This window comes from Temnothorax nylanderi, unplaced genomic scaffold (assembly GCF_030848795.1).
Source record: "Temnothorax nylanderi isolate EJ_2023f unplaced genomic scaffold, tnyl_v1.0 TNYL_tig0233_pilon, whole genome shotgun sequence".
In the NCBI taxonomy this organism is placed as follows: domain Eukaryota; kingdom Metazoa; phylum Arthropoda; class Insecta; order Hymenoptera; family Formicidae; genus Temnothorax; species Temnothorax nylanderi.
This window is the reverse complement of record NW_027249295.1, coordinates 108,721-120,693: the sequence shown is the minus strand read 5'-3', so window position 1 is coordinate 120,693 and position 11,973 is coordinate 108,721. Positions and strand designations below refer to the sequence as shown.

Below are 11,973 nucleotides of genomic sequence, written 5' to 3'. Positions count from 1 at the left end.
TTTTTAAGACATACCTTTACGTGTACAAAATGATGCAATTCCACAATACGACTGTGTTGATGAGTCAAATTATTGTCCTGGTGCAATAGCCATTTCATCTAGTACAAGCGTACAATTTCTTTCTCTAACGTCCTTAAACAAAGCTATCTTATCTTCTAACAATTTGAAAATATCGTTACAAATCCCTTCTTTGAACTGGATACTTTCCAGTTTTTTCCGGAGTGTACGTTCAGACAGTAAAGGCATTTTTTGATCCCGTAACTCTTGATAGCCACTACAACCGCAGGAAAACTTCAGTCTAAGTGCTTTTTTTATGGTGTCATTAGAGCACGAACAGCCACGTGAAGATCGCTTCGTGAGAATTTTAATTTGATCATCATTAAATAATAGCTTTATTGATGATTCCAAATTTGGATAATTTCGGGCCTTTGAGTTATTTTGCATTGTAGTCAATCTCTTAATATGCTTCTTTAATTGAGTGTTGCATCGGTTACTTTTCAAGATAATTTTGTTAGCCAAATCAAGTTTTTTGTTGGCTTCTTCCACTTGTTTCTTCAGCCATTTAACTTCATCAACTTCTTCATTGCGTGTTTTTTTTAAATAGTTAGAAGTGGACGAATCTACAAAGTATTAATAGTAACATAATTATATATTATAAGTTAATTTCGGTAGTTCTGGAAAGTAATTAAAAGTAATAGGACCTGCAAAATTACTCGATATTGATGGAGTAACATCAGGAACATCTGATTCGAGACAATCATCTTGTTTCTCACTAATGTTTTCATGAACTGATCGAGCAGGGAAAATTGTGGGCACAGCGTTGCATTTCAGTTTCTTCTTCCCGTCAACTCGTGGTTTCTCCCACATTTCATTTGCAAAATGTATCTATACAACTTTTTTATATATAGTCAGTATTTCTATTTTTATAACACAGAAGAAACAATATTGATTACTTACTTCACATACATATAAATACTCAGTTGATTTCGAACTAATTTCGTCTATACTGCTTATCCATAATTCTTTTCTTTCCGGATAAATACACTGCTTTTAGATCATTCAATCTGGAAATACTCATCTGTAGTTTGTCAGAAAACGTGAAATTATTTCATTTTACTTGTTATCGCTGAAGATGGCTTAAAGTAGAGCCGAAATGTTCCATGCACAATTATATATTTTATTACTAATTAAAAAATGTTAGACGGATAACTCATGCACCGATAGCCGCATTGTACTCTCAATGTCTCCCCATTTTATGTTCGTTACTTGTTTAATTTAAGCAAATTGTTTATCCGTTTTTGTTAGCGCTCGTTTGCTCGTTGGCCTGGATTCGACTTATAAGGAGAGAACCTTGAACCTCGGGAAAGAATTTGAACCAAAATATATATTCGATCACATATGACTCTATTCAGGGGCGTAGCCAAGATTTGATTTCGGAGAGAGATATTATTAAAAAGATTGAATACTAACACTGTCACATTAGTGCATATTATATGTATAAAGGTAGTAACTAGTGAACTTTTGAAATAAACTTGAGAAAAATAAAGAATTTCTTTCTCGAATTATGTTATAAAGACACTTAGAATGACTTGTCAAAGACAATAGTAGGCAAAAAGTCCCTGCTTATAATATATGCCTTTGTATTTAAATGGCTGTACTTTGTTTAGGACACTGATGTTGTATGTGTGAAATAAGCTATATCTTTTTACAGTGAAAAGGTAAGTAAATACAATGTAAAATAATTTAGATATCTTTGTAACTTTTCTGTCCACAACTGTACATCTGAATGAAACAAAAAACGACGTCATTTTACTTTTAAAGGACTATAATAGAAGCCTGAGCATTTTAAAAAGATTGCGTACTTTGTGTAATCGGTACGACAGACATGCCATCTTATCAATTATCATTACAGTCGTTCAGGACATTTGTCTTTAGACTGTAAAGCATTTACAATTTTATTTCTCTCTCCGCTTTCAACCTTTTATTCTCATATTTGGTTCCAAAATTTTGGGAAGGAGGGGATTCATCCCCCTAATCCCTCTCCTGGCTACGCCACTGACTCTATTACAAGCAACGATTGAATAACAAGAGATCGAAAGTGTGCATCAAAGACTTCTTTGAGGTAGCAGATTTGGATTCGTTGAACAAAAGTTACAATGCCTTTGAGGCGCTGATTTGTGTTTCGATATAATTCGCATTGCATGCCAACTTGGTGGCAATTTTTTATTTCGTGCTTCCGAAAAAATTCGAAAACCGCCAACGGCAAGCGAACAAAAACCAGGAAATTGAACGATGATTGCTATGACGAGGCGGATAAATGCCATACTAACTATTCTTTTTATTTTCTTCGTACATCCACGCGATTCGCAATTAAATTCAGTTTTCCGTTAGATTAAATTTTAAAAGAATTTTTACCAGCTGCACGTTGAAAAATTCCCGAAATTTGCCACGAACAATCCAAAATTCGAGCTTTTCATATCAATAAAATATCAATGCTACTAATTGATTCTGTTACTTGATTAATTTCTAATAATGATTACCTTAGTCATGATTATTTGATTAGGCGGTGACCGAGGTGCTCGCAAAAATAATTAAATATCGTGCAACGTCGCTATACACCGTATGGACCTCTCGGTTGGCTTGTTTATGGGAGAATTTGGCGGGCGGCTTCGATTAGTCGCAGCGAACGGCCTGTAAAATTAATTAGCGCCGTTAAGCGAGCCGAGAACGGGGAAATTGGCGCGGGAATTCTCGATCTGCGTATTTTCGAGTCCATTATCGGAAACACGGCCAGCGAGAGACCGCCCGATCGACCGATCGACCGACTGACTGACCAATGGACCGATCGGTAGAATCTCTCTTGTACCGACCTTCATTCCGGCCTTTACCACATTCCATGGTGAGTCCTCCTTTCGTCACTGACCCCATAAACTCGTACCACATCCAAGATATGTTCTCGGCGAGAAAACTCGCCGGAGACACACTCTCGAAACGTCGGCGGCGAATATGATCGTGGCAGCGATGCTGCGCTTTCGATATCGAGTACTTTCATCGTATTCTGTGTGTATGATGACATATCGTTAACACGATAATTACATTGTTATTTATTCGTAATTGAGATTATTAATTTAGAATAATAAATAATCAAAATTGATTTTGCGCGATGCAATTTAAGTCACGAAAATAATGATCTTCATCGCGTACTGTTCATATATACGCGATGATATAATGCTGCAGCTATTAATCTGATTACGCGATTACATTTTATATAATAAGAATAAAATTTGAGGAAGACAGAGAGATAGTCACATTTGTCGCTAAATGTGTAATAAAATGTGCGCGCCGCGTATTAAATTTACATTAGCATATATAGTCACACGGTACTTTTTAATTGAATTCCTTTTCTCCCTTCCCCTTTCTCTCTCTTGACCGAGGAGGCCGCAGAGGAAAAGTTCAATTAAATGGTGCTGCGTTTTCGATTAAAACTTTGTGAAGTAATTTGTTGTTAATGCCGACTATAAATTGTGTGATAAACTCTTTAAAATAAGCCACGAGGGATTCAAGTTTCAGAGATTCTCAACAATATCCGAAACATATAATATAAAAATTCTTATAAATTATATCAGCAGAGATTGTCAGATTTTGTCATAAATTCAAACTGACTTTTCGAGTTAAGAATTGCAAGTAAAATTTCTTTTAATTTTCACTTTTGTGATAAAAATATCATCACAAATTGCTATTAGGGAGCAATTTAAATAATTTTTTTCTGAAATATTTTAGTATGTAATTTCCGAGCACGTATTATATAAAGTTGTCTAAAAAAATGATGAAATTTATTATATTTTATATACATAGAAAAAAAAGTATCAAATTAAAATGTATAGGTACTCAACAATATACGCAACAATCTATAGTCTTCTTGTAAATATTTCAACTTGGTTGAACTATATAAATGACTTTATTCAAGCAAGTTTTCTTTGTTTAACGCAATATATATCTTATTTCAAGACTACAGATTGCTGCGTATGTACGAGTATATTAAGTCTTAATCTCTAAGACATCATTATATACACACAGAAAAATATCGTTCTACAGCCAAGAAAAGCAATTACTCATTTTATTTTATTTGGTTTGAGTAATAGTTTTCTTCAACAAAGAATATTTTCTTAATATTAGTTTTAAGATATACTTATCATAAGTATTAGAAAAGCTTATCATCATGTGCTTAAAAGAAGAATTTATTCTTCTTTCAAGTATATTCTGAAACTTTATCTAAGAAAAGCAACATAAGCTTGATTTGAATATTTACTGATTCTTTAGGTAAGAATATGAAATACTTGGCTGTATAGAACAACATTCTTCTAGGTTAGGAGGTTTTCGTGCGCGGTGCGGAGGGGTACAGTTTAGAATATAAAAATTCCTGTCCTCTGGTGGACTCGAACCCGGTTCCTCGTGGTTATGAGTCTGACACTTTATCACTAGGCCACATTTCTGATTATATTCTTAGTGCTGCAGTATCTAGTTTTCACAGAAGTGATTCATTATGATTTCAAGTATTTCATATTCTTACCTAAAGAATCAGTAAATATTCAAATCAAGCTTATGTGGCTTTTCTTAGATAAAGTTTACAGAATATACTTGAAATCAATGAATCACTTCTGTCAAAACTAGATACTGCAGCACTAAGAATATAATCAGAGATGTGGCCTAGTAATAAAGTATCAGACTCATAACCACGAGGAACCGAGTTCGAGTCCACCTGATGACAGGAATTTTAATATTCTAAACTGTACCCCTCCGGACCGCGCACGAAAACCTCCTAACCTAGAAGAATGTTGTTCTATACAGCCAAGTATTTCATATTCTTACCTAAAGAATCAGTAAATATTCAAATCAAGCTTATGTTGCTTTTCTTAGATAAAGTTTCAGAATATACTTGAAAGAAGAATAAATTCTTCTTTTAAGCACATGATGATAAGCTTTTCTAATACTTATGATAAGTATATCTTAAAACTAATATTAAGAAAATATTCTTTGTTGAAGAAAACTATTACTCAAACCAAATAAAATAAAATGAGTAATTGCTTTTCTTGGCTGTAGAACGATATTTTTCTGTGTGTACTTTTGCTTATTAACGGGAAATATGATTTTATAAAATTGACAATGTGTATGATTCGTATTTGAGCCATCTAGATTCGAATAGTTCGGATTCGAATAATAGAAATTCGAATTCGAATAGTTCGTACATCTCTATTACATACTTTTGTATTGCAATGAAAATATATACTAAAATAATGACATTTGTCTTTTCACGAATTAACGAGAAAATTTCACGAAAATATTGTTCCCCTCAAATTGATGATTTTTTAAAGTCTCTCGAATAACAACTATCAGTAATGAATCAAATTAAATTAATGCCATTTTTTCTTCGACAAAGAAAACAAACGCCACGCGTTCTAAACATAACTTATTTCATAAACGTTAACATTTAGAAAATTTCATTACTCATAAACGTTCAAACATCGTTATTGTAATACACACTTTTGTTGCAAGAGATCACGAAGGTTAACTAGAATTTTAATTTTATCTCTCTCCATGAACATGACACACCCACGAACGTTCGGATATCTTTGGGCGAGGGTATACAGTTATACAATGCAAGGGACTTTATTTCCACGCGAACTCCCGTCGTTTCCTCCGAAGGACTCCGCTACGGGTTCGGGAGTCGTGTAGGGGTGAGCAGTGCTGCGGGGAAGATTATTATTTAAACTACTCTCTCTCTCTCTCTCTCTCTCTCTCTCTCTCTCTCTCTCTCTCTCTCTCTCTCTCTCTCTCTCTCTCTCTCTCTCTCTCTCTCTCTCTCTCCCTCGAAGACACAAAGGGTTAATGGGTTGAGAGTGTACGATACGCGCGTGCCTACCCCCCGTTGAGTCGAGCCGCGCCGAGCCGGCCGAACGGCTCCGCCGCTCTTGCGGCCGCGTCCCGCGTCAGTAATCTCGCGCGCGTCGTGCCAAGCGGATCGTCCCTGTGTCGTACGCTAGTCCGCGAGGTGCTCCGCTCCGAACCGTTTCTTCTCCCGAGAGCAGCACCTACCTCCGTCTGGCGCGGCGGTTCGATACTCGTCCACCCGTGATCTCTGGATCCACTGACTCTCCTACGTAGGATCTCAGGTGAGCCTCGCGTAAGCCGACCGGCAGGGAAAATTACGGTCGCTCGGAGCGAACGTGACACCGAAATGTTCCGCGAACATTGGAATACGTGAGCTCGGCGACGGGTTTTTTTTTTAACATCGCTGTAGGTTACGACAATTTGATACCGTAAGGTAATTATACGAGGAATTGGGACTGCTGATTGGAGCTCCTGTATCAATTTTGTCCTCAATTATTGAAGTGGAAAACGCTCGTGCGCGCAGAACGTGAGGTGAATTGTTTTAATTTAATTTCACACAGTCGTAAAAAAATATTCCAGAACGGAAAAAGCTACAATAATTCAACAAAAAAAAGAGAGATTGTATATCCCAGACAACACGCATGTCTAAAACACGTTGTAAAGACATATATTTAAGACATATTTTAGATATGTATGTCTGAAAGACGTCTTAAAGATGTTTTTTACGACGTCTTTTAGACATGCGTGTTGTCTGACAATGAGAGATTTCAGTTGATCGCGACAATTTTTAATTTATACGCGAAAAAAATAGATCTGATACGCATAAACTGTAACTATCATGATTCTTGTTGAATTCCCCAACAAATAACATGTACGATATCTTTTTCTCTCCCTCTCCATCTCGTTTCTCTCGATTGCCCTAAAATACGCATCAAAGAGAAACTCTGTTATTAACTCGCTTATTTCTCATCTCGAACGTATTCGGCAAATATTGCGGTCTTCTTTTGAATTACACCGCATACAACTTGTAGCGACAATTGTCATTAGACCCGTGCTACGTAATGTTTTGCGACTCGAATGTTTACGACCTTGTATGATTCTTGGAATTATTTCTATGCGGGAGTGCAAAATGCCGAAATCCTGCGCTCTCTCTCTCTCTCTCTCCCTCCCTAAATCCCTCCCTCTCTCCCTTTCCCCTTTTCCCCTTCCTCCCTTCTTTCCTTCTCTTTCCTTATTTCTTTCTCTCTCTCTCTTTTCTTTTCTTCAGTCTATTGTACTCTATTCTGTACGTGTGTCTCCTTTTCTTTCTCCCTATGCTTTTCTCTTGGATAAATGCCCGAAAAAATATACGTGCTGAATTTAAGAGTTCTGTAAAATGTGAACGAATTGTACGTGAAGTTTACGCACGAAATATCTTACGTTGACGAAGGAGCTCGTCGATGGCCGGATATTTGCGAAGTCATGCTGGCGCTGCGAAACTAACGAGTACAGAAATACGGAAATACATATTTCCGCGAGATACATCGAAGAATTGAAAATTGCGTAAAATGTAAATCGCACGGAAAAATATCTCGGAGATGGGTTCTCGGAAATATCAAGAAAGTTACTCGTTATTTCCCTAAGCGTAAGAGAAATTGTCAAATTAAAATACAAAAGGGAGAGAGATTGCGTAACACAAAAGGGAATTACGTTCGCGAAAAATCCCGATTGAAACAGAAAACGGGATATTAGTTCGCAGATCGAGTAGAAGGATTAAAAGGTTGGAAAAGATTGGAGGAATCGCAAAACCGCGCGTTGCATTGAGGACTTCGCTCGGATTACTCGCGAGGAAATCGATGACGCGTGGCGCATTTTCTCGGACCGACATCATCGTCATCTCGAGGATGAATATTTCATCTCGAGCGACGACTGTCCCGCCCAAATAAGAGAGGGAAAAGAGGAGACGACAACTGGAAGAGGGACATATTAAATTATGAATATTTCATCGACGGAAATCATCCGCGAGCGATTCCGCGTCGCCGATGGAACTCTTCCCTCGGATTTTCTACCTCGTTCTTTTTCGCTTTTCTCCTTCCTTTTTTTCATCTCTTCTATTTCATCGCGTCTCATAAGTCGAACGCGCAAAATGGCTGGCCCATTTCGCCATTATCGAAGCGGTAAAAAAAAGAGAGAGAAAGAGAAAAAAAGGAGTGAAATGCAGTATAAGCGTGAGGCTGAGTATTGAACGGTACCGAATGTCAGCTGCAAATCGGAATTTATGTCCCGACAGATAATTCACGAGTCGACACCGGGGTCCATTGCAGCTCGTAATTCGTTGTTAACTCTTTACTGCGTGTGATTTCCGCCACGATGCAAATTTCCTTCTCTTTGACCCGCTCGCCTATCGTCGTCCTCGTCGTATCGTACGTTCTCGTCGTATCCTTCGTTTGCGATATGTAAACGTGCGATTTTAGAGCCGCTCAGTCGCTACAATTCACGAATATATTCCGGGTTTAACCAATATCTAAGATACGAAACAGATACGAACTGAAATGTAAACAGCTAGTTATATGTATATTGAAGATCAACCAACCGAAATATATAATGGCCGATATTATTATTATTTATTTAAAACACATATAAAACGCTTGCATATTTTTTGAATTTTGCTGTAGAAATTGTGGATTTATAAAAATCTTTCTCTGCGAATCCGTATCTTTCTCATTACTTTTCAATTTATTTGAGTTTTTTTAATAAGATTAATTTAATACCTTGAGCGAAATTAATGTTACACACTCAATTTATTTACGTTCGGAAATTGAATGTATAAATTATATGATATGATACATGAAGTATTATTGATTTATAAAAATCTTTCTCCGGATCTTTCTCATTACTTTGTAATTCATTTCAATTCTTTTAATGAGATTAATTTAATACTTTAAGCGAAATTAACGTTATACTAATTAATTTATTTACGTTCGGAAATTAAATGTATAATGTATTGCTACATGAAAGTAAGCTACATGCGATTACGTATCCCTCTTGAAATAGGAGCTATCGAGATCCTACTTTGTCGGAAGCAAAATGATATGGCGCACGATGAAAGGGGTTAAAGAATAGTTTCCTTCCTTTCATTATTGCAATGAATATGGGCGTACCCATATTCGTTTTTGCAGTCCCGCTTTTTTGCGTTCGAAGGTTAATTAACGTCCCTGAGGATTTCTTTGACGGCGCGGGGTAAGAGAACGTCATCGATGGATAAATAAAGCAAAGGGCGGGGCTCTTTGAGGCGATAATTAAAGCTACGATGTAAGAGAGGAAGGGAATGGAAACAGGAAGAGCATAAGTGGAGAGGGGGTTGAGAGGGGGGAAGGACTTTGAAAGTCAAGGATGTGTTTTAGTTCTCGCGGAGAGAAGAAAGAGATAAAATGACTGCTTTGGAGGTGCGTGTGAGCTTTTTTTCGCGCCAATTTACAGCTCGTGGAATCCCATTTATAGAACTAGTTCTATAAGCTTCCCTCCCCTCGTTTCGCTGGCCTTGAAAAAGGAAAAATACTGCGTCGCTAATAAACTCGTTCCCGATATTGCACGCGCGTTATCATCATTAATACGCCTCTGTACAAGATATGTATGTGTATTGGAAAGAGGACGGACGTTACATATCTTCCGGCGACATTCCCACAAGACCGCAAATTTGTCATGTCAAACCCTTCGATAATCAACAACGGAAGAAGAGAAATGAGAATTATGATACGCGTAAAATTTCAAGTGCGAAATATCTCGAAATCATGTCCTCGATCGTTTTTAATTTGCCAGCGAAAGAGGTCCTCGCCGGGCACGATTCCGTTATTCGACGTGAGATCCGCGAGTTTTCGCGAAATTCCCTGGACGCGCCCATCGAGGATTACTGGGATTCATTCACGAGATCGTATTGAAATCGCGACTGCCAAGGAATGCCGTTTTGCCCGGCTCTGCCGTAACGGTTGTAGAACGGTTTCAATGTCCTGCAGGCAGGAACTCCCGATTACACCTGCGGCACGTAGGCGGTGCATGGTAAGGCGTTATGTTAATACCGACGTATATGGATTTGTCTGCCACTTTATGTTTCTTTCCTTTTTCTTTTAACATTGCGGACCAATAAGTTTCAGAATCGCTGATCCATAAAATGGAGCAAAAAAACTCTTTTCAATAAACGGATGTAATAAACGCCGTGGAATAATCGATTCAGGAGTAGATAGAAAATTAGATCAGGGAATGAGATAATTTTAATCTTTTTTAATGATTAAATATGGATATCTTGATAATGAATAAAGATAACATTCGATGTATTTATGAGATATATATAATATATATAATATATATAATATATATAATATAATTTTATTAATTTGTATATACTTGAAAATATATTTTATTTTAAATTTATAATATCTCTCAAAATTTTTCAAAAAGAATACCAGATGTTTTAAATTATTTATATGAAATTAACAGTTAAGACTTTTTCATCGACCCAACTGGTTATAATAATCGTCATGACAATGTGACTAATGGTTTTGGTCAGATTAATCGCCAAAACGTCTCGACTATGGATTTTGGTCCTTCTAAATTGATATAACAAATTTGATGCTTATATTATAAGCATCTTATTTAAATAATTTAATGTATTGCGAAAAATATTACCTCAGCGAGGGTTCGAACTTGGAATCTCCCCCGCATTGGTACGACACCCTACACGGAATGGGGGAGGTTCCAGGTTCGAATCCTGGCTGAGGTAATATTTTTCGCAATAAATTAAATTATTTAAATAAGATGCTTATAATATAAGCATCAAAATTGTTATATCAATTTAGAAGGATCAAAATCCATGGTCGAGACGTTTTGGCGATTAATCTGACCAAAACCATTAGTCATATTGTCATGACGATTATTATAAGTACCTGACGTCTGTCTGTCTGTCTGACCGCGAAGTACTCATTCGTTAATGGACCGAATCTTAAAGAATTATACATGAAATAGGGGTACAATTTTCTGGGGATGGCGGTGATGTGTATTATTTTTCGTTACCGATCTTTTGGAAACCAGTTCTGAAATTTTTCCAATTTTTCGGGAATTAATTGACCGAATCTTAAAGAATTATATATGAAATAGGGGTAGCAAAAAAAAGAACTAAGAATGTAATAGAATTAGAAAAATTGCTAATAATAAAGGGGTTTCCGATTTCTGTTTAAAAAAATGTACGTGATTGTTCTAATTTCCGCAAATTTTGAGATATCAAGCTGAATTTTTTTTTATGGATAATTTTCCGTTATCGATTTTTTGGAAACCGGTTTTGAAAAAATTTTTCTAATTTTACGAGAAATAATAAGTATTAATGGACCGATTTTCTTGAAACCAATGCCAAAATTTTTCTAATTTTTGGGGGATGGCGATAATGTGTAGAATTTTTCATATGGGTTTAATTTTTGATTAATGTATCGATTTTTTGGAAACTGCAGGTGCTAAAATTTTTCTGACTATTTATTCAATTTTTCTAATTTTTCGGGGATGGCGATAATGTGTATAATTTTTCATAACCGATGTTTTGGAAACCGGTTCCAAAATTTTTCTAAATTTTCGGGGATGGCGACGAGGGGTTTAATTTTGTAGTAATGGACGTATTTTCTTAAAACTGGAGGTTTTTAGCCGGTGCGAGCTCGGCATAACCCTAAGGACCGGCCCTACGGTATGCATTAGGCATTTTCCTCCTCCAACGAGAAACAAAAAAAAAATAGCCCAATATCTCAAAATTTGCGAAAATTAGAAAAACATACAGGCATTTATGTTGTGGAAAAATTAAAACTTCTTTAAAATCAAAAACAATGTATAAATTTTTATCAAAATGAGAGTAAATAAAAGGGTTGTACTACCTGACTTGAGTGCTACAATGCAATGCGATACATTATACAAAATTAGAAAAAATAATTTAAAAAATAAAAGTGAGCCAAAAATGGCGGCTCAGCGGAGAGTACAGACGGCGTCATTAATACCTGGTCCCCAAAATTAGATGCGTTTCGGAAACTCACTCTTCGTCTCTTTCTAACTGTCTCCCTTAGAAAGAGACGA

The 11,973-nt window shown here is 36.4% G+C and overlaps 1 protein-coding gene and 1 pseudogene across 1 annotated transcript in view; one reads left to right on the top strand and one right to left on the bottom strand.

The window, feature by feature from the left end:
• Positions 1 to 3: 3 nt before the first annotated feature.
• LOC139779585 (uncharacterized) lies at positions 4 to 882 on the bottom strand (annotated as a pseudogene).
• A 5,103-nt stretch (positions 883 to 5,985) lies between these two features.
• Positions 5,986 to 11,973, top strand: part of LOC139779590 (BAR/IMD domain-containing adapter protein 2-like) — a 110,693-nt gene continuing 104,705 nt past the window's right edge. The window contains exon 1 of the mRNA XM_071717991.1: positions 5,986 to 6,170. The gene's annotated coding sequence lies outside the window, so the exon portion shown is untranslated. The remainder of the gene's footprint in view (positions 6,171 to 11,973) is intronic.